Source organism: Schistocerca gregaria, chromosome 1, assembly GCF_023897955.1.
Source record: "Schistocerca gregaria isolate iqSchGreg1 chromosome 1, iqSchGreg1.2, whole genome shotgun sequence".
NCBI classification, from domain to species: Eukaryota; Metazoa; Arthropoda; class Insecta; order Orthoptera; family Acrididae; genus Schistocerca; species Schistocerca gregaria.
The window spans coordinates 893,692,150-893,719,925 of NC_064920.1; the positions used below are offsets into that span (position 1 = coordinate 893,692,150).

General features: G+C 40.8%; 1 protein-coding gene and 1 long non-coding RNA gene across 3 annotated transcripts in view; one reads left to right on the forward strand and one right to left on the reverse strand.

The window, feature by feature from the left end:
• LOC126273842 (TRPL translocation defect protein 14) overlaps positions 1-27,776 on the reverse strand; it is a 249,328-nt gene that overhangs the window by 191,643 nt on the left and 29,909 nt on the right. The gene's annotated exons all lie outside the window — the stretch shown is intronic.
• Positions 22,777-27,750, forward strand: LOC126273879 (uncharacterized). The gene is made up of 3 exons (XR_007549719.1): positions 22,777-22,936; positions 25,458-25,621; positions 27,600-27,750. It is a non-coding gene; the product is annotated as an uncharacterized LOC126273879 (long non-coding RNA).

Consider the following 27,776-nt stretch of genomic DNA (forward strand, 5'->3'; position numbering starts at 1 on the left):
TTGCCATCAACAAAATTTCGATTGTCGTCGGCAAACCTCAAAATTTTTATTTCGTCTCAGTTAACTGTAATTCCCTTTCCAAATTTCTTTTTGGTTTCGCTTAATGATTGCTCAGTGTACAGACTGGGTAGCACGAGCATATTTGCCATGTTATTGACGAAAAGCCTCATTGTGCACATTTTTAACGATGTTTATTTCAGTCAATGCTGACAAAATTTGTTTTATCAGGTATAATAGTTTCAACTGATTAGCACTAGTTATTAACAATAGTCCGAAGCCTCTAGGAGTCAACATTTCCATAAGGCTTCTACTGGAGGTGTGAGTATAGGACTGAGTCTCATAACTGATTTTGACTAATGCTAAGCAAATGAAACCAGTACACTTGGTAAAACAATTTGTGTCAGCACTGAAAAACTTCGTAGTTATAAATAAAGTTGGGGCAAAGCTACAGCCCAGTCTCATTCCCTTCTCGATAAATGCCTCCCTTTCATGTCCTTCGACTTATCACTTCAGTCCAGTGGGTAATAATATGCTAGCGATAACGTTCGGATATGGAACACTCATTTTATAGCTGTCTAAAAAAAATCAAATTTCTGTGATCTCGTATTCATTAAGTTTCGGGCGTTAAGCAGTGTGGAAAAATGCACTGCGTTTGCCGCGTTAGATTAGGCAAAGTCTTAGATTAATACTATATGTAACCTTACTACTTTGAATCAATCATCCTTCCATGTCTAGAGTGAAACAATACCATTTTCTCTAGTTAACAGAAACTGGAATGTTGCCGCATGAGGTGAACTGAACTTGCATGCGTTACTCCATCGCCGTCATATAGTAAACCTTACCTCGACGGGGTATGGATAACGAACAGACACTTGTCATTTTGCAGACAGACGCTAACGTCGTCGTGCTGGCGAAAATGCTGCTGCTGCTGCATGTGTTCTTGTGAGTAGAACTTTACTGGAAAGTTGTTGACATTAATAGTACCTCTGTATTCTCAGACTCCTTGTGAAATCGATATCCGTGGCTTGTCACTCCATGGGTCAACAGCATGAGGTATATGTACCACTATTTAGTACATTTTCCCCCCTTAACGTGTTACGCATGTTTCAGAGGGCTTCAAGAATGAAAGTATAATTAATTGATAGCAATGTGACAACTTTTGATGGTAGAATAACCTGATTTCTAAGCGTAGTAGAGAGTGTAACGTGGAACTATTCGCAGCCCATTAGCTTTCAACTATTTGACAAACAATAACAAAACCTACTACTCATGACAGGCTTTTAGAAAATTTTATTCTTGGTGTATTACCACCGACGGATACTATCAGCGAAAATGAGCGAGTTTTGAAATTAACAAGAGAACTGGTGTTTGTAGGTGTCAAAAAGAAAAAAATGCGAATTCGCAGCATGATTAGCTGCATGCATTTAGCCCTTGCAAAAATATTGTAGAGCTGTGTTTTAATTTAAACCGATTATCCAAAGGTTTTAATTTATTTAATACTGCGAAAACAGAGAGAGTGGAGTTAACATTACGAAATCGCGAAGGAAGCAAGGGGTTACAGATAGATTTAAAATACGCCCCAGCTCCTGTGACAACTTACGTGAAACTAATACGAGATTTTATTTAAAGCTTTTATGATTAAGAGCTCTAACGAAAATTTAGTCATAATGAACGATAAATCAACGGTTCAAAACATTTCATTGCTGTTTACCACTACATTTAACGAAGTTTCTGATGAAAAGTACCCAGGAATTACGAATCTTATGAACATGTTTCATGGAAGATATGGCGCTATACCCCATCTATGCGGGCGTCGCGATAATAAAGTGAAGCTATTTACCAAATAGTCTGGCCCTATTCTGCCCGACAGGTTCGTTGGAAATTGCGTCTTGCATCGCAGGTTCTGTGATTTTGCAACGAAACGCACTTCAGAAGATAAATGATTGACTCCGTCGGGTAAGGGTTATTCTTTTTTAATTCCTTTACTGAACAGGCAACAGAAACCGACCCACTTTAACGTCTTTGCATCTTACGAGGACGGTACGGCGGAGAAATGCAATTAAGTTAAATTTTAATTTAATGCTTCAGTTAATGAGTGTGCACACCGACGCGCAGAACTGCAGTTATGTATAGATGTCATAAGATTATTGCACAAATGGAGAACACAAGTGTTACTCTAAATATGGTAGCTTTCCTTTTAACATACAATACAATTCAACACTAATTTAGAATTCGAACTCTCCTTGCTCAAGATGTTCCGAAACCTTATAAATCACTAGCGAATCCGGCAATGCTTCGCTATCGCTAAATATGTGTGGGAATTGGATATACGTCCTAGTCTCCTCCTCCCGTCTGATGTCCATTTCTTTCACTCCTCTATCTATCCATCACCTCCAATACCAACACGACCTCCTCCTCCCCCCCCCCTCTCTCTCCCCCCCCCCCAACCACCTCCACACCTTCTCACTGTCCATCTCTTCCCCCCCCCTCACTATATTCCCTCCCTCTCTTTCCTCCTTCCCCCTCCCTATATTCCCTCCTCCCCTCTCTGTCCATCTCATCCCCCTTCTCTGCCCTTGAGCCTTATTATTGTCGAAGAAACCTTGATTGGGAATTGAAATGTGTCTTCAGTTAAAACTTCCGGGCTGAGAGGCCGTGGTCGATGTATAAAATTTCCACCTGACGTTTCGTCTCCAGCTGCGGGAGACATCTTCCGAGGTCGTCCGGCTACTGCCACTGAGGCTCCAGGTACTCTCGCATTTATAGAGCGCATAGAGGGCACCACCATTCGTCACGTGATGCCGACAGTATGCCTATCTTTGGAGGCGTCATTATTCTCGATTAAGAGTAATCGATTGTCATTCTTCTTGCGCAACGTCGACATCCATATTTTGTCCAATTTTAAAACTTCCTCTTTTCTATTAAAATTGTTGTGGTGTTTGTGGATCTCTATTGCTTCCCTATACATGCGTGCATGATAATGGGATGTTCGTGCTAGAACGCTAGTCTCATTAAATTTAATTTCGTGGTTCCCATCTCGAAAAACATGCTCAGCTACGGCCGATTTTTCGATGTGTCCTAAGCGACAGTTTCTCTTATGTTCGGCTAAGCGGGTGTTTACACTTTTTTTTTTTTTTTTTTTTTGTATACTTGTCCACAACTGCATGGAATTTTGTATACCCCAGGTGTTGCTAGGGGGTGTCAAGCGTCTTTTGCAGTTCTTAAATATTCCTTAATCTTCTTGGTGGGTCTGAAGATAGTTTCGATCCCATGTTTAGCCAAAACTTTGCCGATGCGGTCCGTGACTTTATTAATGAACGGTAAGAAAACTTTTCCAATAGGTGACCGCATCGGCAAAGTTTTGGCTAAACATGGGATCGAAACTATCTTCAGACCCACCAAGAAGATTAAGGAATATTTAAGAACTGCAAAAGACGCTCGACACCCCCTAGCAACACCTGGGGTATACAAAATTCCATGCAGTTGTGGACAAGTATACATTGGAACAACAAAAAGAATTGTAAACATCCGCTTAGCCGAACATAAGAGAAACTGTCGCTTAGGACACATCGAAAAATCGGCCGTAGCTGAGCATGTTTTTCGAGATGGGAACCACGAAATTAAATTTAATGAGACTAGCGTTCTAGCACGAACATCCCATTATCATGCACGCATGTATAGGGAAGCAATAGAGATCCACAAACACCACAACAATTTTAATAGAAAAGAGGAAGTTTTAAAATTGGACAAAATATGGATGTCGACGTTGCGCAAGAAGAATGACAATCGATTACTCTTAATCGAGAATAATGACGCCTCCAAAGATAGGCATACTGTCGGCATCACGTGACGAATGGTGGTGCCCTCTATGCGCTCTATAAATGCGAGAGTACCTGGAGCCTCAGTGGCAGTAGCCGGACGACCTCGGAAGATGTCTCCCGCAGCTGGAGACGAAACGTCAGGTGGAAATTTTATACATCGACCACGGCCTCTCAGCCCGGAAGTTTTAACTGAAGACTATTCCGGCCGTGAAAGCCTGCACTGTATAATTGAAATGTGTCTTAAAATGAATCAGTAAATTTGTTGCGATTATTGGTATATTGAGTTTGAGAACCCTTCTGCTGCTGTTCCTGTGCGGACAGAAGCTTCAATGACGGTATTTCGCATAGTATCTGCGAACGGGTACAATTACAAAGTTTCGGGCAATTAAGAATATGCCATAAATACAATTTCCTTTTCTGTGTTATAATCGACTGCGAGACAGGAAATGATAGTACATCGTTGTTTATGATGCAATTTTTGTTTAACATGGCATGTAAGGGAAAAGAATATATGTGGAAGAAACAATGTATCTAATGGTGTAATTGCCCTGTTATCTTATTTAAAACTGACTGCGAAAAAACAGAAAAAAACAGTACGTTTTCATAGCACAGCATCTAGTGTCTCGCAGTCGGTTTTAACACACAGCATGAACAATGTCGTTTAAAAATACAAGCCGTATAGATCCGTCTGAACGTTTATTAGAGTACCGTGTAAAAGTTGAAAGTAAAATGTTCAAAAATTTTTCGAGATTTTGGTAACAACGTTAAACAACATATTATATAGTACACTGTTCCTTATTCCTCCTCCTTCAATCAGGGACACAGTGAAGCGGGCAACTTATCCTAATTATTCCTGTGCTTTCCGTGTCGGCACAGCCCGCTTCTTTGAATGTTGATATGACACTTCTCTGAGGTTCACAGCTTTGTCAGTGATATTTGCGACCTTCGCTTACGTCGTCCAAGTCCGCGCTTTATGGTGTCGGTTTGCAGATTGCGTCTAGGATTGACAACAGTAGTAGATATGGCTCTCAGCACGAAGTTAGCCTTCCCTCATTTGAATCTCCGTTGGGGAGTTGATGAGGATATGATCAAATAGGAAAATGTCCATTATCCAGTGTAGAACGTGCACGGAGATATCTGTAGTAACATTCGTTATTACCCAACACTCAGGGACATACAGCCAACTGGACTGTCTTGTTTATATTTATGGAATAATCCGTCGGTTCTTGGAGGAACGTAGACGTATTAATAAATTGAATACAAAGTATTAATGTTCCACAATAATATTTATTAGTTCGTTATGAACCAGCTTCCGACTTCTTAGGCCATCGTCAGATAACGTAACATTCAGTTTTCTGACGATGGCCTAAGTAGCCGGAAGCCGGTTCACAAAGAACTAATAAAAATTATTGTGGATCATTAATACTTTGTATTCAAGTTATTAATACGTCTTGTTTATCTTGACGTTCAGGCATCTTCACAACTGTCATTCAGTACCCTTGATTACTCCCATCATCGCATCCAAGATTGTTTAGCGTCATTTTGTAAATAGGACGCACATTAAAGGTATATATCTCTCTTTAGATTTTATTATTTCATTTGGAGTGTTCCTTTCCAAACGGCAGTAAATAACTCTTTTTGAGTTGAGGCTTAGTATTGTTCTAAAACTTGCCATTTATTATTGTTACAAAAATGGCATTTTCAAAACTGCAGAGGAATTTGTCAACAGTGAACGTTTAAAGAAACTTTTTTACGATTTTCGTACAGGCACATTCGGCAACAATGCATGGACTCGCTCACTTCTGGTTTTGTTAATCATATTCAGAACAGATTCTTTACAACTTATTTGCAGAATTTTGTCATGTCCTTTCTTTCGAGGTCACCAATATATACTGGAGTGCAAACTTAATGACGAAAGTAACTTTAGCATCGTACGCCACTGATAAGTAACATAGCTCGATGAAACTTGGGCCAAACATAGAACTGCAACAGTGTAGTACACAAAGTAACTAAAATATATACACAATGAGCCGAACACTAATGACTGTTTACACTGATGTCACCTCGATTCATAAGGTCCCCTGGACATCAGAGACGGCGAGACATGTTCATAACAGGGTATGTGATCACCATGGGCAGCAATGCATGATGTGCAACGAGCTTCCATACTGGCCATAAGGATGGCAAGGAAAACTTCTGGTAGTGCTTTCCATTCCTGCACCAGCGCGGTTGGCAGCTGCTAGATGTTTACTGGTCAAATGGTCGTGCTGCAATACGACTTCCCAACGCATCCCATACCTGCGCTGTTCGACATCGTCGCACACTGTCATCCATGAAGTCGGGGCCGAATGCACCCCTGAAAGGAACACAGGGAAAGAGTAGCGCCACAATAACGCTGACAGGTGAGTGTATTGTGTTCAAAGATTTGGAGGTCAGTATGCCCATGCAACATTACGCCTCGCCCTACCCTAACACCTGGGCCACCAAATCGATCATCTTCCGCAATTTTCCTGGATGCATTACGTGTCCCCATACGAGAAAGACATTGTCGAACTCCTTATCAACCTCGTGGCCACCACGAGAGCATGTTGCAGAGCATGATTTGCTATCGTGGTGGTAACACACCCATATTATGGATCAGATCCCTCCCCTCCCCACCCTTTCCCATTTTGATATGATGCCTTCAATGTAATACTGTCTTTGAACAAAAGCGTAATTTCTGGTCGTCTTATAGCGTATTTCTTTCAGTTACTTTGTGTACCACATTGTAGTCAGTTCTTTCTATGCATGGTTTATATAGCGTGGGTCTTCCGAAAATGATTTAAGCGCTTTTAAAATGTGTTAAAGAAGCCGGCCGGTGTGACCGAGCATTCTAGGCGCTTCAGTCTGGAACCGCGCGACCGCTACGGTCGCAGGTTCGAATCCTGCCTCGGGTATGCATGTGTGTGATGTCCTTAGGTTAGTTAGGTTTAAGTAGTTCTAAAGTTCTCTGGGACTCATTACTTCAGAAGTTGTCTCATAGTGCTCTGAGCCATTTTTTCTATGTGTGGTCTTAGTTTCATCGAGCTATGTTACTAGACAATGACATCATGCGAAACATTCTTTCGTCCTCAAGTTATGCACTCCAGTGTCTTTTGTTCAAAACAACATCGATGCTGTATGACACAATGGAGAGTACCGTCATGTGACTCGCCCTGAAACAAAAGCGACCTTAGGCTCAAACTGCTGTAAACACAATGATGCAGGACTAGCTGTGAAAAGTATGTTCCTGATGGATTCCGCATAATTAAACCGATGCTCAAGAACAAGCTCGTATAATATGGTGTAAGAAAATGTTCAAAAAATTCGACCGAGGACACGCAAAATCCTTGCAACAGCAACGTGACACGACACAGAACATTGACATATTCGTACAAGCCGGAAGCCAAGCAGCAATCAATTGTTGGATTGTTCGGAGATGAATTACAACAAATAAAAGTTGTTGGTTCGCGAAGCATATACACGAAAATAGTTTTCGTTTCTTTGGCTGCACAACGCATGTTGCGACCATTGCTCGAAAAACAGTCAACGCTGAATGGCATACAGAAGTATGTGGCGCAATTTATCGACTAAATCAGGAACAACAACAACCAAAAATCTCACATCATTCTTCATTATGACAATGCCAACTGTCACACGACCAGACGAACAAACCGATTATCTGACGGCGAAAATCATGGAATTAATGTCTCAGTGTCTGAATTCACCTGATTATCTCCTAACAACATTTTATTTCCTTATGTCAAATAAAACTGCGCTGACAGATTTTCATAATCTAAAGAAAGCAATAAAACGGAAAAAAAGTTTCCGGAATTTATTCGAAGGTATGCCAAAATATATAAATTTTGAAGACGCATATTTCGAGAAAAAAATATAACACCTTGTCTCGACCTGTTACCGCAATTCTTGTCTTAGTGATACGCAAGCACCAGCGTGTAAAAAAATTCTAAGGTATGCTCTACGCCGCACAATTTTCCCTGTACCTGTACACCATTTTGGTCGACTCAATGAAATGCGGTCACCTTCCGCCAGAATGCTGTGGAGAGGAGCAGAAGAGAGCCGTTATCGCATAAAGGAACAGTGGGGACAAGCGGAACCCTCTGTCGGGCGCGAGACGCTAATGACAAATGGACGATATGCAGTTTGCTAAGGGAAAGAACACTTGCTGTGAGTGCCTTTTAACATTTGCATGTGTCCTTTGTGTGAAGTGGTCAGCGGAGGAGGAGGAGGAGGAGATGAATAGACGGAACACAGGATATCATTCTTAATTAGTGATATGGAGCTTGTCCAGTGAAGGAATTCCATCCACTACAAGCTCTACGTGTGGTCGTCCAGCCGAGGGAATTTTAGGCGGCACATGATTAACAATTATTTGATTGGCTGGAGAAGAATACAGGCCAGCCAATCGAATATGTGCCCACGCCGAGGAAAATCGAGAGAACGCAAAGAGATCGCCTGATGGACATTTGTTTCGAGCAGTGAAAGAGGACACTTATCCAGACTGGAAAGGGGAGACGAACCGCCCAGGGACGAGAGACGAGGCTGTCGCTGAGCGCCTTCCACCTCGCCGCCAATGCAGGTCACCCAATTCCGGCTGCCGGAGACACCTCGCCCGCCGACTTCATGCTGCCTATCTGCAACGCTGCTTTCTGTGTGCCGCTGTCAGTCTGATCACTGCCTGGTATAATGCATTTCAGCTCTCCTCCAAATCCACCTGCTAGTTCCATTTGGCTCATAGCAAACACGATTTGCAGTTCTGAACCTGCACCCATCTGCAGGTGGTCGCTCATGTCGGCACCAATGGTGTGTGTCGCTATGGATCGGAGGAAATCCTCTCTGGCTTCCGGCGGCTATCTGATTTGGTGAAGACTGCCAGTCTCGCTAGCGGGATGAAAGCAGAGATCACCATCTGCAGCATCGCCGACAGGACTGACTGCGGACCTTTGGTACAGAGCCGAGTGGAGGGTCTGAATCAGAGGCTGAGACGGTTCTGCGACCGTGTGGGCTGCAGATTCCTCGACTTGCGCCATAGGGTGGTGAGGTTTCGGGTTCCGTTGGATAGGTCAGGAGTCCACTACACGCAACAACCGGCTACACGGGCAGCAGGGGTTGTGTGGCGTGGACTGGGCGGTTTTTTAGGTTTGATGGCCTCGGGCAAGTACAGAAAGGGCAACAGCCTCAAAGGGTGCGGGGTATATTCAGGACATGCGGGGACCGAGCAGAAATCGGTATTGTAATTGTAAACTGCCGAAGCTGCATTGGTAAAGTACCGGAACTTCAAGCGCTGATAGAAAGCACCGAAGCTGAAATCGTTATAGGTACAGAAAGCTGGCTGAAGCCAGAGATAAATTCTGCCGAAATTTTTACAAAGGCACAGACGGTGTTTAGAAAGGATACATTGCAAGCAACCGGTGGTGGCGTGTTTGTCGCTGTTAGTAGAAGTTTATCCTGAAGTGAAGTAGAAGTGGATAGTTCCTGTGAATTATTATGGGTGGAGGTTACACTCAACAACCAAGCTAGGTTAATAATTGGCTCCTTTTACCGACCTCCCGACTCGGCAGCATTAGTGGCAGAACAGCTGAGAGAAAATTTGGAATACATTTCACATAAATTTTCTCAGCATGTTATAGTCTTAGGTGGAGATTTCAATTTACCAGATACAGACTGGGATACTCAGATGTTTAGGATGGGTGGTAGGGACAGAGCATCGAGTGACATTATACTGAGTGCACTAACCGAAAATTACCTCGAGCAATTAAACAGAGAACCGACTCGTGGAGATAACAACTTGGACCTACTCATAACAAACAGACCCGAACTTTTCGACTCTGTAAGTGCAGAACAGGGAATCAGTGATCATAAGGCCGTTGCAGCATCCCTGAATATGGAAGTAAATAGGAATATAAAAAAAAAGGGAGGAAGGTTTATCTGTTTAGCAAGAGTAATAGAAGGCAGATTTTAGACTGCCTAACAGATCAAAACGAAAATTTCTGTTCCGACACTGACAATGTTGAGTGTTTATGGAAAAAGTTTAAGGCAATTGTAAAATACGTTTTAGACAGGTACGTGCCGAGTAAAACTGAGGGACGGGAAAAACCCACCGTGGTTCAACAACAAAGTTAGGAAACTACTGCGAAAGCAAAGAGAGCTTCACTGCAAGTTTAAACGCAGCCATAATATCTCAGACAAACAGAAGCTAAACGATGTCAAAGTTAGCGTAAGGAGGGCTATGCGTGAAGCGTTCAGTGAATCCGAAATTAAAATTCTATGTACCGACTTGACAGAAAATCCTAGGAAGTTCTGGTCTTACGTTAAATTAGTAAGCGGCTCGAAACAGCATATCCAGACACTCCGGGATGATGATGGCATTGAAACAGAGGATGACACGCGTAAAGCTGAAATACTAAACACTTTTTTTCCAAAGCTGTTTCACAAAGGAAGACCTCACTGCGGTCCCTTCTCTAAATGTTCGCACAAACAAAAAAATGGCTGACATCGAAGTAAGGGTCCAAGGAATAGAAAAGCAACCGGAATCACTAAACAGAAGAAAGTCCACTGGGCCTGACGGGATACCAATTCGATTCTACACAGAGTACGCGAAAGAACTTGCCCCCTTTCTAACAGCCGTGTACCGCAAGACTCTAGAGGAACGGAAGGTTCCAAATAATTGGAAAAGAGCACAGGTAATCCCAGTCTTCAAGAAGGGTCGTCGAGCAGATGCGCAAAACTATAGACCTATATCTCTGACGTCGATCTGTTGTAGAGTTTTGGAACATATTTTCTGCTCTCGAGTATAATGTCGTTTTTGGAAACCCAGAATCTACTCTGTAGGAATCAACATGGATTCCGGAAACAGCGATCGTGTGAGACCCCACTCGCTTTATTTGTTCATGAGACCCAGAAAATATTAGATACAGGCTCCCAGGTAGATGCCATTTTCCTCTACTTCCGGAAGGCGTTAGATACAGTTCCGCACTGTCGCCTAATAAACGAAGTAAGAGCCAACGGAATATCAGACCAGCTGTGTGGCTGGATTGAAGAGTTTTTAGCAAACAGAACACAGCATGTTGCTATCAATGGAGAGACGTTTACAAACGTTACAGTAACCTCTGGCGTGCCACAGGGGAGTGTTATGGGACCATTGCTTTTCACAATATGGATATAAATGACCTAGTAGATAGTGTCGGAAGTTCCATGCGGCTTTTCGCGGATGATTCCGTAGTATACGGAGAAGTTGCAGCATTAGAAAATTGTAGCGAAATGCACGAAGATCTGCAGGCAATTGGTGCAGGGAGTGGCAACTGACCCTTAACATAGACAAATGTAATGTATTGCGAATACATAGAAAGTAGGATCCTTTATTGTATGATTATATGATAGCGGAACAAACACTGGTAGCAGTTACTTCTGTAAAATAACTGGGAGTATGCGTACGGAACGATTTGAAATGGAATGATCATATAAAATTAATTGTTGGTAAGGCGGGTACCAGGTTGAGATTCATTGGGAGAGTCCTTAGAAAATGTAGTCCATCAACAAAGGAGGTGGTTTACAAAACACTCGTTCGACCTATACTTGAGTATTGCTCATCAGTGTGGGATCCGTACCCGATCGGGTTGACGGAGGAGATAGAGAAGATCCTAAGAAGAGCGGCGCGTTTCGTCACAGGGTTATTTGGTAACCGTGATAGCGTTACGGAGATGTTTAGCGAACTCAAGTGGCAGACTCTGCAAGAGAGGCGCTCTGCATCGCGGTGTAGCTTGCTGTCCAGGTTTCGAGAGGGTGCGTTTCTGGATGAGATATCGAATATTGCTTCCCCCTATTTATACCTCCCGAGGAGATCACGAATGTAAAATTAGAGAGATTCGAGCGCGCACGGAGGCTTTCCGACAGTCGTTCTCCCCTCGAACCATACGCGACTGGAACAGAAAATGGAGGTAATGACAGTGGCACGTAAAGTGCCCTCCGCCGCACACCGTTGGGTGGCTTGCGGAGCATCAATGTACATGTAAATGTAAATGTAGATGTAGATGTAATTGAAAACTGAAAAATAATTTCCTACCTCAGTAGCAAAGTAACTTAATTGGGGCTACATGGGTCAAAAGAATTCTTGTAGCTGGCGTTCCTAATACTTTGGTGACTGCCGTAAATATACAGGGTTACTCTAAATGATGGACCCCGTTTCAAAAATTCGTATGTATTCAAGTACAAATCAAAAATGAACAAGCTTTATACCAATGGAAAGAACAAGTTTCTAAGTTTTTGGCGGGCGGGCGGTGATCGTTTCAGAAGCGGCCGGTAGAGTACGCGCGGCGATATGGCCGTCATTCCGTTTCACGGTCAGTTGTTAGTGAGGTGGTGACTGGAGCATAAGGTTTTCTGCGTTCTTGAGTTCGCGAAAAGTGAGTCGCAAATTGCAGTGCAGCCGGCATTTCTTACCAAGTCTGTATTCAACCACCTACTCGCGGAAGCATCAGCCGTCCGTTTAAGCAATTTAAACAGACGGATTGCGTGCAAAGCACATGCCGACCGCGTGTGTTAGAGGATGATGTCCGACGGAGTCAAAGTTTTGAGCGCAGTCCCAGTAAGACAGCCAATAGAGCTTGTCAAGAACTTGGAATAACCCAACCAACTGTATGGAAAGTTCTGAGACGGCGTTTGCTGTACAAGCCCTACAGATTATAATTTGTGCGGGCACTCGACCCCAATGACAAAGAGAAGCGTCTCGCATTTTCTGGTTGTGCGCTAGCAGAACTGCAGGATTACTCATTTCTACAACGTGTAATTTTTCCGCCTTAGTGGTAAAGTCAACATACACAATGTTTGCATATGGGGTTTGGAAAATTCATTCACCATTGCAACACGAAAGACTCTCACCGAAGATAACGTGTTTGTGCCGTATCCGGTACAAAGGTTTATGGACCATTTTTCTTTGCGGAAAGAACTATAACGGGAATCACGTTCATGGACATGTTGGAATAATGGCTGTTCCCTCACGTTATGGAAGATTCCCACGAATTCATATTTCAACAGGATGGAGCTCCACCCCACTGGCACCGTGATGTACGAGGCTTTTTGAATGACCCCCTTCCTCAGCACTGGATCGGTCGCAGGGGTCTTGAGGACCTGGCTCTGCGCTTCTGGCCACCGCTATCTCTTGATCTCACATCCTGCGACTATTTCTTATGGGAATATGTGAAGGAAGCTGTTTACGTCTCGCCCCTAACAAACCACTCTGATCGATCTGCGGAACCGGATCACTGCTGCCGTGCACTAAGTAACAGGAGATACGCTTTCGCGTGTGTGGGACGAGTTTGGCTACCGCGTTGATGTTTGCCGTGCAGCCAATGGCAACCACAATGAACTTAACATTTATCACATTTCTAATTATTAAAAACTAATTAATTACAAATTATTAAATTTATTAAATTGATAAATATTATGAAAAAACAAACTTCTCTTCTCATTGGTATAAAGCTTGTTCATTTTGGATTTGTACTTTAATAAATACGAAGTTTTGAAAATGGGTCCATGATTTAGAATAACCCTGTATATTCACTTTGTTGTAGGCTGTGAAATGTGAAACTCATGTGGAGGATGGCACGACTTCCTTATGCTCAGCTATCTGAACCTTCTAGAATTCCATAATAGCTCTGCTCTGTAGAAGTAAAGCCCCCAAACCTCTGCTAAGCAGGGCTAACTGGCACTTCAAGGCGCAACCCTGAAGGTAGCTACCACCTACTCGAGAACCACCAATCGATATCAGTAGTTCTACGAATAGACCAGTTCGGATAATGTAACACGCAGCGCACTAGCTTGCGCAGGAGGTGGTGGGCCAGACCCGGATCGAATGAACGCGGTGGGTTACCGACCGTGGGCTGATAGACCGACCAGCCTGGCCGCGGTTTATAGACTGTTTCCAATGCTCTTTTAGATAAATATTTGAGATGCCCCCAACTTCTGGCTCAGAGCATAGAATTTGCAAACGTTTAAAACAGGATAACATGCAGGAATGAATTTACGCGATTCACAGACATGGTGCAATCTGCTTCGCTACTTTCGGTTACTTGGCGAATGCGGCGCCAGCAAGGGCATCCGACCGCACAATAATAAAAAAATAAAACAAAAAAAAATTACCAACTCCTGCAAAACGGAGGCCCCATATTAGACAAGAGAAATGCTAGGGGCCGGCCGGGGTGGCCGAGCGGTTCTAGGCGCTACAGTCTGGAACCACGCGACCGCTTCGGTCGCAGGCTCGAATCCTGCCTCGGGCATGGATGTGTGTGATGTCCTTAGGTTAGTTAGGTTTAAGTAGTTTTAAGTTCTAGGGGAGTGATGACCTCAGAAGTCAAGTGCCATAGTGCTCAGAGCCATCTGAATCATTTTTGAAATGCTACGGAATAGAAGAAGATATCAACAGTCCTAAAAAAAGTTGATATTACTTAAATTCCAGATAATTTATGTTATTGAAAATATCGGGTGGTTATAATTAAACTTAGGCTACCTGAGCGAGTGTAAACGGAAAACTATTTACCATATGGATATCCAACTACATAGGAATGGCGTTCAGACTGTGCGCTGCAGAATATGCGTTCTAAGTAACGTTAGAGTCATGAGTTGCTATTAGGCGCCACTACGGTACTGTTGCGGCGAGGTAGGGTTGAAACAAGCACCAGTGTGCATTACAGATGGAGACAACCAACGTGGGACTGGGCAATGTGAGCGGGTCTTTACTCGTAAAGCTATTTTATCAGAACAAGAGCAATAGTGCTGCTGGTCTTTACGGGTATCGACGCGTTAAATGAACGCGGAGAGATCGTCTTTGCGCATCTGGGTTGAAAAATACGATTCGAAAGTTCGAATGAACTGGCGATTTGGGAATAGCTCCTAGGACAGGCCGACGGCCAATTGCGTCACAAATTGTTAAAGAGTATATCGCCATGGCTGAGAATGCTGGACGCGATTTGCGATCTTTAAGCAATGCACGAGCTGTGTCACGACAACTGAACATTCCATGGTCCACCTTCGTTTCGGGCAGCAATAAAGCAATTTCTAGTACGATTCCAGGAAGTCGTGGATGCAGATGGTCGTCACACTGAGCAACTTTTTTTTTAACCTGGAACGTAACCACGGTACGCAGTTAAATATTACCCTCTAATGTGAAAATAAAAATTTGTTTCTTTCAACGGGTTATTCGTTGTCCCCCTTGCGCGCTTCCTTCTTATAAATGTTTCCACAAAGGTTCATTCTTCTAAAATCACTTTTTCTTGGGAGCCCGCTCAAGTAGCGAAAGTTTAATTATAAACCAACGTCTCTATCGTCATAAATCTCTTGGGACGGCTCCACCTAAGAACCTTTAAGTATCCGACGCACGTGTAATAGATTCAGGGTCACTTTACAGATTATATAGGACATGGTTTTTGAGTTTGAGAGTGCGTTCACAGCAAGTCTCCTGTTTGGCACAAATGTTTCCTTGGAGGCGATTACTTTAGCGCTGCTTTTCGTTTGGCGCAATTGTATGTTTTCATTCAAAGTTCAGCAATGCTGTGTTTTTTGTGACTCCGATCCCAGATAGATGCCGCCTTAATAGCTACTCGTCGGGCGAACTTATTTTTGCTGGTAATGTCGTGGACATCGGCAAGACCTTGCTTAACGCAAAGCCTTCGGAAGTCCATTAGAATTCCAAGATTTTCCATGCATTAGTTTCAGCTCGCGTTCGCCGGCGGTGCTGGTGGCAGGTACGGTGACGGGGACATTGCGTGCGCGAACTGCGCCCGCCGCCAGTCGCGGGCTTCTGGAGAAGCCTTAGTGCTAGGCCCCGGCCGGTACCGACTCCAGCTTAAATATAACTTAATTTGACACTGCTCCTACTGTGCCACATGCAGATTAAACTAAATGGCCGATTATAAATTATCGTTTAAATCTGAATGCGCATCGCACATTCGCAACGGATCCTTGTAAGGTCATTTTAAGCTTTTCGCCACTTTCCTGAGCAAAGGGCTGCACAAGTCACAATGTCGACAGAGATAGTGTTTAATTTTGCATGCAAGATAGCTGCAGACTACATGATTATATTTTTAAGCTGTGTGTCTTTCCCCAGACTGGGAGCACAAAAATTGACTTGTGTACCAAAAATAAGGTACGGAGGGTGGACAAAAACAGGAAAACATCGCGAGAAAAACATGCTTGAACACAATGTAGATGCTATCTAAACGCGTTGCACTGTTGAATTTGATCATGAACGCCACCTGTGCAATGTCCTCTATATGTTGCAAGTGTCAGTCGTGGCCAGAAGGTGTTTCGTGTAGTTGAAAGAGCATCATGTCGAAGCTAAGTGACTTCGAACATGGACACATTGTTGTTGCTAGTACACAGGGTACTTCCATAACCAAGGTAGCAAAAGTGTTGGGTGTTTACTTACAATAGTACTTAACAAGTACTATTGTTCCGAAACTGAAAATTTAACATTCCGTATGTATTCTCTATTTTATAAAGATTTTTAATATTGCTCTAAATGCCATTGTTAGGGCTAGACTGTCTTTAGGAAGGTACAGATGTCGACCGTGTGATTGGATTACTGAATATGAAGTCGTTGATGACTTGTCAGATAGCCGCGCGGGATTAGCAGTTTTATACCGCATAAAAGAAGTCCGCTAAGTCACAACGAGGGCGAAAGTTTGTGTTGAGTAATCGTGACGGTCATTGAAGAGGACTGTGATGAAAAATAAACAGTATGACGGCTGCTCTTGAAGCCCCATCAGCACTGACGGGAGTTCAGAAGCAAGGATATTGCAGGGCGATTCCATCCAACAACGGCTCTGTGATGCACACGCCCGTAACAGGAAAACTGTGCCGAAGCCATAGAAATCTGGACTACGGAGCAAAGGAAGAAAATCGTTTCGTCGAATGAATTGTTTCACACAGTTTCCAATTCTGGCCGAGTTTACGGGCTCAGGGTTCATTAAAAAACAAACTAATCTCAAAGTTAATGCTTTAATACAGTTAATAAAGATAATACAGTACGCCTAATACTTTCGGTCAAAAAAGTATGTAAATAGCGCGTTTTAACTGTGTCTTACGCCCTAAAAATATTTAAGTATGTGAAAATAACTATTACAGTACTTAACTAGTACTATTGTTCCGAAACTGAAAATTTAACATTACGTATGTATTTAATTCTCTATTTTATAAAGATTTTTAATATTGCTCTAAATGCCATTATTAGAGCTACACTGTCTTTAGAAAGGTGCAAATGTCGACCGTGTGATTGGATTACTGAATATGAAGTCGTTGATTGGTCAGATAGCCGCGCGGGATTAGCCGAGCGGTCTTGGCGGCTGGTACGGCGGAGGTTCGAGTCCTCCCTCGGGGGTGTGTGTGTGTGTGTGTGTGTGTGTGTGTGTGTGTGTCCTTAGGATAATATAGGTTAAGTAGTGTGTAAGCTTAGGGACTGATGACCTTAGCAGTTAATCCCATTGGATTTCACACACATTTGAACACACTGGTCGGATATCCCATTCATCCAAAACATCTCGGTGGACATGAACAGCCAAGTCATTCAATTGCTTCTGTCCCATTGATCGGAGATATGACTTTAGACGTCTAAGGGCGCTAAATGACCGTTCTGTTGTCGCTGTCGTGATTGGAACTACTTGAAGCTTAATGCACTTCACTGCTTCGCGTAACATTTCTCCAACTGCAGGCTCTTGTGTAATGTACTTTCTTACATCAGGCATATTTTTTAAGTCCATTTGTTTTTATTAGCGATATCGGCTAACAGTCAACTGTAAGCGCAGTCTCTCAATGTCTATGTCAGTTTTGAAAAACTGTTGTTTTTGCCAAATTTGTTTCACCTCTGTTTACTAAAAGCAAGCGCTCTTCAACTGCAATGGTCTATGTGACTCCAGTTAAACCAAACCGCCCAGTAATGCAAAACTGCACCGTTTCACAAACTTCAATATAAAAAGCTTTGTAGTATTCCTTTGAGGGTTTTGAAAGTGTACGGTGAGCTGGCTTCGTTGTTTCCATACTTATTTGGTATACTTCAATTCAAAATGTTCAAGACTATCATGCCTTCCTTTCAATATACAAATCAAGCCCTCATATTTTTCCATATCAGCAACACTTAGATGAGGGCACTGAATTTTTTCATTGACATCCTCTAATGGGTTCATTGCATGGCAATAAAGATGTATAAAGAAATAAGTCTTGGTTTGTCACATTGACTCAAGATAGCCTGCACATTTGTAACCTGCCTCTGTTTTGTCCTCTGCAGAAAATGTTTCCAAAAACTCTAGAAGTTCTTAAAAAGTTTTTTCAATATTCTCAAGATACGAGAAGCTTTCATAGTCCATCAAGTCAGGAAAAGTGGTCTTAGACCAGCTTGGTCGTTGGCGCTCTCACAGCATATGCTTCTGGAAAGTCGCATGCTTTTGTTGAATTCCCTTACAGTGTTTATTAAGTCCTTGGGTAAAGCCATAATATCCCTCAGACATAAGATGACAAAGACTGTCTACAACTGCCAAGTCCAAACTGTGAGCAGTGCAGTGCACATAATGTGCTTTTGGTTGTACATCCAAAACCAAGTTTTTTGGTCCTTTGAACTTACCTCTCATATTTGAGGCACTGTTCTCTTAAGTTATCCATTGACAAATCAAGATTAGCAAAAACATATTTTAAAATATTAAACAGAGTTTGTGATTCAGTGTTGGGTGTCTCGTATAAGCCAATAAAGTCTTAATTGATGATTAAGGAATCATCAACAGTATGAATACAAAATGACTTGTTCGTGAATCAAAGAATCACTTGTTCCGTTGACCATGATAGAAAAATGTCCCATCTTCTTGATTGAAGCCAATACCTTTCTAAACACACTTTCCTAGTAGATCAATGATGTCATTTTGAATATTGTTGGACGTCCACTTGTACTCCGAACACCCTAACCAATCGTTAAACTCAGGTATGTCATTCTTTCGGAGTTCCAACACTTGAAACAAAATTTGAGTTTACATCTTCGTGCCATATAATTGCTAGTCCTTGTTGGCATAGAAATTGCACAGTAGTAAAAATTATCTCAAGAGCTAAACGGCCTTCCTTCATATCACTAACTGTTCATTCAATTGGGAGGTCACATTTTGGTTAGTGATAGAATTTAGTTTCAAACCACCTTTATGCATAAACACATTTTCATGAAGACAGAATTTTTCCAAGGCCGTTTTACTGTTATAAAACCCTATGGAAGTAAATGCATCTTTTTTTTTTTAAGAAAATAGATTTTTAGCATCTGCCTTTCAGTAGGTTTTGCGGAAAACTTTTTCGATAGATGCTCATATTCTAGCCATGTATTTTTGATCAACCAAGAATTCTGAAATGATCTTCCCTTACCGGATTGTCCAGGTTTTGGCTGTGAACGGTTCTCGCCTGAAGAGGACGAAGTCTCATCAACTTCCAAGTGTGCCTTTTTGGTAACAAATTTACCCATTGCAAACTTAATTCACAATACACTAAGAGACTAAAGTAAACGAATAAAATATAAGTCATATACAATAGTCCACTAGACACGACAGTCTGAACACTAAACACATCTGCAGCATGCACTGAATGAAACTATCCACGCTGAATGACTGCGACAGCAGGGTGGGCTTTATATAGCTGTGGAATCTTAATGTCTCAAGGCGACGCGAGGTGGAGGGATCCAGGCGCTTCTGCTCCAGTCCTTTTGATGTCGCGAATGCAGCACTGGCCTGCTGGGACCAGACTTAAGCCGAAGGTTCGCACACTGGGACAAATTCTAAATGTGCCCACAGCACCGTAACACGATCATGATTCACACCACTCGTTTTCAGTTAACCTGCTTACTGCCATAATAATTATTTGTTTTAACTCATTACTGATTGTATTTCAAAAGGTAACTATCATCAAACAAGGAAAATAAAAAGTTCCGACATAATTTTGTGATTTTACAAAGCATAATATAACTAATAATTTTCCTAAATTATTGGGGTGGGCCTCCGCCTCGCCAAACGAATTTTCGATGGGACTCTGGCCCCCTCAGACCCTATAGAGTCTGCGCCTGTGCTCACCAGTCCGCTCACGGTAGTGCAAACCAATTTAGTCAGTAGTACAGTGGCTAAGAGTACAGTTTCAAATTTATGCATCCTGTGTCCAAACTGTTTCACAGAAGCCTGTGACATGAATATAATTTGTGACACCATGAAGTACGACAGAATTACTGACAAATAGCAAGTGAAAAATAAAAACCGTACAGATTTTAATATTTCAATTTGGTCTTTACTTTTACATTTATCGCAAACCAGTGCATTCCCCGGGATATACCAGAAAAAAACATTCGAAACATAAAAAATCTGATCAACACAAGCAACTTGCAAAGCTGCATATGCTACAACACATTTGTGTGAATATCCTAAGGAAATGAAGCCTCGTTAACGTTGTCAAACATTTTGCAATCTGGCAAAAAATTCACAACAAAACATGCATATCGAGACATTTTCAAGAAATTAGGAGCCTGCAGTTGATTATGGATCAATGTGTGTATTTTAATTGCATTGCTTGCACTTGTGATTTCTCTTTGTTGTTCGATAATAGGGCATTTTTGCAATCAACGAATGTCATACTTCAACTGTCGGTAAGATATGTCTTAGTGTTTACAGAATCGCATATACTTCGGCGGAATTATTTTTAATGAAACTTTCGATATCATTGACAAACAGCCGGGATTGCTTTGCCCACCCCATGAATGAATATGTGCAGAAACAGCTACAATTTTATATAAGATCACAAAACTTCATCCAAATGCTGTTGATAGGTTTCTTTTGTGAGGTTTAAGATTTTGTGGCTGTTGCGTGCACACACTGCTGCCGTTTCATTATTTGCTTTACGTCTTGTTAGACTCTAGGACTTCCAAAAGAGAGAGAGAGAGAGAGAGAGAGAGAGAGAGAGAGAGAGACTTGACAACAGTTTTCTGGGAAGTGCCTATCTGATACAAAATATTCCATGAAAGCATACTTACATTGTTTCAATTGCCACCTTTAAGTGAGGAACCTATGAATATACAACCACCCTTAACATAGATCTGTGCAGGAGTCGCGAACATCAGATAAGCCTAATAAGATTCTGCTGCATACGAGAACGGAATGGCAAGAATCCCAAATATGTGCTACAAGGTATAAGTATGTTCTACAGCATATATATGTAAATGTATAAATGCTTTGCGAGTTCCAAAGTGACATGACAACATATGATATATGTTTGGTTTCTAGCATATTTTGTATCTTACATAGTCATGTGAATTCATCACCATACTGAAAAAATTTCTTCAGCATGATCCTGGTCTTCTGCTGAGAATAAGTATTCCGCAGAAAACTTCCCAAGTCATACAAAAAAATTAGTAGTCAGTAACTACACTGACAAATTTCAGATTGGCTGTGTCATCTGAATCCAGTTCTGTTACTAGGTACACAAGAGCAAAGTCCCCATAGCAGCCTGCGCACACTTTCACATGTCAAACTTCTGTTCCACATCTTTACTTCAGAAGATAATTGATGGTATGTGGTGGGGGGTACTTCATGTACCATTATTATTTACTTTTTCCTGTATTATTCACAAATGCTATGTCAGACTAAATTTTCAGTAATCTGTCTGTGAGCTCCAAATTCTGCAATTTTACCATCATGATTTCACAGGGTATGCATGAGAGGAAGCAATATGTTCCTCCATTCACAGAAGACAGTGCATCCTAGCAATACAATTTCGATATGTAATACAAAGCAAGATGCATCTGTCTGGACAAGTCATTTACTGCTCCATGGTCTGCCTTTATAGAGCAGCATCTTTATGTCAACATTCTATGGTCAGTTGACTGAGGTAGTAGCACACTGATGATCAATTCTGCACTTGGCACACTTAGTAATAAAACCATTCTCAGCTCTAAACACATGACTGTCATTTGTCAAAGATGCTTAAATTGGCAGCTTTCTGTATATTGTAGTTACCATATAGACATTTGTTTCTCTGTATCTACAAAGCTATTATATACCTGTTTAACTGAGTCATAAAATATGTTGAAATGAAAGAACAACTGTTAATTGGCTGTTTCCTAGAATACAGCAGTCTCCACTGTAAATTTAGGAACAAGTAGGAATTGCTGCTTGTAGTTTGGAATAGATATGAGAAGCACGTATTATCAAAAACCTGAAACAACCTGTAGACGTAGCAATGAAGGTAATAAGTTAAAATGAGATTCTTCAGCAACAGTAACAATTTAACAAAATTAACTCTACTAAGGTCAAAACAGGAATGGGACGAAGACTGCAGTAAAGCACACAAAGTAAAATAAGCCTCTCAAAGTTCTGCAGGATGTCAAGTTTGTGAACCAGCTTGTATAAAATGTGTCCATTTGCGTCACCACAGAGCATTTTGTAAACACTGAATTCACAATGAAGAATAAGGTCAACTTAGCAATGACCGGGAGTAATCTAACATTTGCCTAATAGAATCATGAGATCCTGCAGCCTACTCAACTGCCTAGAAATTGTGAGTCATGGAATACAGAATTCCATTTGTGTGGAAATCCAATGTGATGTTTGGGAAGGATTCCTGCTTCCCAATCTTTTAGCAAGACAGAAATACACTGTCGTGAAGAAAACATCCATTTTCAACCAGGAAAGTGTGTTAGTCTGTGGCATGCGTTTTTATTACACTGCAGCAAAAATGAAGACAATGATATACCCATCTATTCATAATTCAAAATTATAAAAATCCTACTTCCCTTTGCAGTAGCATCATCAAGGGTCACTTAGTTGTAACTGTTCTTATAACAACATTATTATTGTTCAATTTATCTAATTATTAATTACTTAATGTACTGACAATAGCATATTATTGTTGCAGGTGGAAATGACCTTATCCTCTTACTCATGATAAGGTATTATGTAACTATGGTACATTAACTGTAAGGTGTCAAATGTCAGAGTGGGGTTGGGCACTATACAGGAAGTAAGCCTGGTTCCACGTAGACATCCATGGAAGGGAAACAAACACTGCCAACCTCCCATAGGGTAAGCACCTCAACCTGTTGCTCATGCTTCCACGAAAGCACACACAGAGGTAAAAATTGTTTAAATGCTGTTCATAATCGAAATGATATCATCTTATGGATTGACATGTTTAATAAAGATCCTAACTGTGAGAAGAACATACACAGGACACAGTACAAACTAATGTGAAATACACCAAAGTAACACAGCAGTGAACAAACACTCCTTCACGTAGTACTGCCAGCTAGCTGCAAGGGGAAAAAAAGAAAAAAACACCAACCACCAACCAAATCCTCCTGCCATCCACTGACTTCAGATTCTGAATCAGGAAGCTGAAAGAGTAACTTATGGTTAACACAATGTGTTTTCTTGGAAAGACCATTTTCTGCAGCAGGTATGTGATTTGTATAATTTGCAGAATACAAAAGGTGTTCTAACTTAAATAGCTTTTTCTTAAGCACTGAGATCCCTAGGTCAGAATATGTACAAGATGTGTTTCAACAAGCAGTATACTTGTTGCAGGCTTTGCTGAAGTTGTCAAACAGTGTGTTGGCCCAGTAGCAGCCTCAGTGGCATTATTGTTGACTGTTTTCAGCCACTTTGTAAAACGAAACCGTTGCTATTTCTTGTAACGTCATCAATGCATATTGAAGGTAATGTACACTTTTCTCACTTCTCCCTCAAACATTTTTCCTAAATGTGCCCAGAGCACAAAAAAGCAGACTTGGATTTTCAAACTGGCCTTTTCCCGTGATCCTGGCTAAATGATGCAGTATATGTGGTTCCCATCATACTAAAAGATGTCAATATTCTGCCAAGATAGACTGAGGGGTTATCTGTAACAATGGTTCCTGAAACTACCAAGCCCTAATTGAGCAGTACTGCACCTCACCATAAATTATCGTTTTGTTATGCTGTGTAAATTTTACACATTGCACTGTTGTAACAAAAAATTGATTATCAGAAATGTGCAAATCACACACACTGATACACATTATAACATATACTTTGCTTAATATGCTGCAATTATTTCTTCAAATGTTCACTGAAATATATCTTGTCATTAGCTAACGTTACATTAAGCACAGTAACACACAACAGAAAACAGCATTCATACTAGCTATCAAGAATTAGCTCTTTTTATAGTAATTGTACACAGTTTCACACACAACCACACTGACACCCGAACAGCATTCAGCAGTAGTGCAATTAAGATAAAAATCTACTCCATTGTGTTAAGTACTACACAATATTTTAACTTCGACATCAGAAAATTGCAGTTCACACAATCATAACTCAGCAAAGTCACATATTCCAAGTGACAGTTATCTATATTTACTTTAATAGGTTAGCCTGTTTAGTAGAGGTTTTTTATATACATGCTGATTGTGTCAGATTTTTTTCTCTGTGTGTTATTAAATTGATTTTTACATGACACTCCAACATTTTCACCGATGCTACTACTTATAAGATGAAAGTGACAGAGGCACAACTGAACAACAGCTCATTATTTTACTACCTATTACATTGTAATCATTGGAGGCCATAGTTTGGAAGGATTTGGTAGCTTCTTTTGGAATGTGCATCTGGGTTGGTTGGTTTATTTGGGGGAAGGGGACCAAATGTGAGGTTATCAGTCCAATCAGATTAGGGAAGGATGGAGAAAGAAGTTGGCAGTGCCCTTTTGAAGGAACTATTACAGCATTTGCCTGAAGCAGTTTAGGAAAATCACAGAAAACCTAAGTCTGGATGGCTGGATGAGGGTTTGAACTGTTGTCATCCTAAATACAAGTCCAGTGTGCTAACCACTGTGCCACCTCAGTTGCATCTAGGTGTCTGAATCTGTGTACTATTATTAGAAAAAAAGAGCTAGTGCTCTAAAGCTAGTGGGACTTTTTTTCTGTAATAAGTTACTGTGCTCCATGTGTTTATCTGCTATAGTTCAGTGGTTGCCTTTCCCTTATTTTATGTATTGCTCCATATAGGAATCTCCATTACTGTTATGTAACAACATATTAAATTAGTTGAAACAGTTCCACAAACCAATTTCTAAAAATTAATCCAATTCTCACATGCTACTGTGGCACAGGTGATGCTGTGACAAGACACCAGATGTTCCTTTCTTTGAAACTATGTTCAAATCATTAACTATTTCAACCAATTGATGAGGTGCACAAATCAAATGTGCATACCTATTAGAACTGGGCAAATGTGTATCTCAAATAATCAAAGTCTCAATATGGAATTAAATTTCAGCAATAGGTACGGGCATATTTTCATCTCAAGCAACCCACAACTCTTTCAAAAAATCATTTCATACTGCTTGGTGAGAAAGGTACCATTGTGTGTCTACACACACTCTATGTAATGACTTATACCATATCCTGTCCATCACTAGATGCAAAGATGATATTTTCTTAAGTTATTTTCACTATTTTTGTGAACAGTGTATGATAAAAGTTTACATTATGAAGCTATTATCTAACAGATGACATGTGAATTGTTTAATATATCTGACCCAATAATCCATGTCTTTGTGCAGCAACATCAACAGGTTTTTTGAAAGAGTGGAGTAACTTGTGACATAGCTGTGAGAGACCAGTCGTGTGTATGCATTCTAATTTTGACAATGGCATTACTGAGAGAGCTCACTTTCCAAAAGTCTTTTCATTGTGCCTATCTGTGACTCAGCATCTCTGCTATGTGGTGAGTAACAAATATCCTTTTCATAATATTGATAAATCTATTCTGTTTGCAGAATCAGACCAAATTTTGCCATTTCAAAACTGAATCAGTTTTCTGAAGTAAATCATTAACTAAGGTATGATAATACATTAATGAAGCCATTTCATATGCATGGCATACAATAAATAGTGAGAGTGTACAACAGACCAGGATATATGAATTCTTTTTATACTTCAATTTTTAAAGAAAAAGGTAAACGAAGCGCGCACACACACAAATTTGTGAGCAAAACACAGGCACTAACTTTACACTAATCTCTCAGCAGCATGACATTGAAGTGACTAGATCCTTTTTGTTGTTATGAACAGTAGATACTTCCATATGTGCCATTACAAGGAGCTGACAGGCAGCTATTTGCTTATTAGTATATCTCCTGCACACTCTACAATAAACTTGTACAGAAGGCAAGCGTATGTACTTTGTGTGGTGAGGATATTTGGTTTTAAATAAAATTTTCATCAGACTGGCTTGATATTTGTGGACTCATCCATTGAGGATTTTACTTTTGGTAGTGTAATTAACCTCAGTGGATCAGAGTGGAAATCTTCCATAAAATAAGGGAAAGGTAACCACTTACCTACAGAGGATTGGTGTGTGGCATACAAACATGTAACAGTGAATGCTACTGTTATAGCTCTTGCTCTTTTTATAGTAAGAATACAAACATTCACATACTACACTATCTCAGTCACCCAAATGTACATGCTCATGGTAGCAGCAAGACTTATTAACTCTTTCCTTGTACGATTGGTTTATCAAAATTCTTTATTTTTCCCTTTACATTAGCATGTGAATGTTTTGCATACATTGCAACAGTCTTATATCCATCTTAACACATACAAACATGATATTTTCTGATAATTGTTTATTCTAAGACAGCATTTTTTTCCATTTCCAATCAGGCTGGAAATTAAAACACTACATATATTTACTAAGTATTTTTGATCACTATGGCTCCTGAAATGTCGTAATGATGTACCATCTTTCATATCCCCTCCCTAAAACAATTACAGTGCGTGTATCATTCCTTATGTTACCTTGCAGTTTCTTATTCAAGGTAAAATGTCTTCCACCCTAACATTTCATCACTAAAACAGTTGGAAATAACTTTTTTCCCAATGCATGAAGACAGTGACATCACCTTCCATTTGAAACAAAGAGCTGCAGAGCTTATGCAGTAATATGTGGTTGGGCTGCCAAACAGCACATGACAGCAAGTCTGTTTTGAACGGATCTTTGCAATTCACATGTCCGAGTAAGAAGCCACATTCATTGTTTATTCCTGTAGTATGTAGTTCTGTGGATTCCTCGAACAGGTACTATAATGACATGGCTTGACAAGTGGGTGGCTTATTGCAGCGGCTACAGGAAATCTGATACAGTTTAAAGAAAAATTCCTTATCTCTGAGGTGATTGCATTGAAAAACAGTCAATACTTGTGTGTAGGATATGTACATAAACCCTTTGCAAGATTCACCCCTGTTTTGATTTTCAGTTCTATCAAGGTTAGAATAGGGGGAAAGAGGATGTCTACTCACAAAGCCAAACACAGCAGACAGTATAATACAAGAGTTGCCAACAAACCCAGAACACATTGTGGCAGACATCCACTCTCAAATGACTAAACAGTCACAAAAAATTAAATTCAAGTAATTTGGGCTTGTGGATGCTTCTTAATGTTGTCAAACAATGTAAAGTTCAGATGAGTTTTTTTATCGAAGTCTACTGCAAAAGCATCATTGATTTTCATCCTTACTCATGCACATTGTTTATGAACTGCTTCTTAGCCCATCTACAACATATTACAACCTGACTACACTGCAATAACGATGATTGTCTCACTCTTAATGTTACATAAAAATGCAATGTGCACTATTTGAAGATATTATTTTACCAGTATAAAAGAAATGAATTAATTGGTTCTTTCACCTCATTCCAGAACATGGGGAAAACCTATCTGCAGAAACAGCTCTGCCAAGGAAAAACAAGCAAGCTCTCAAACCGAAGACCTGCTGATCAAGTTCAGATGTTATTCTCATAATAATACAGCTGTCAAACAGGGAAATCTCTTTGAAAGTAAATTATGTAGCACAAAGACAAAACATTTTGAAAATGT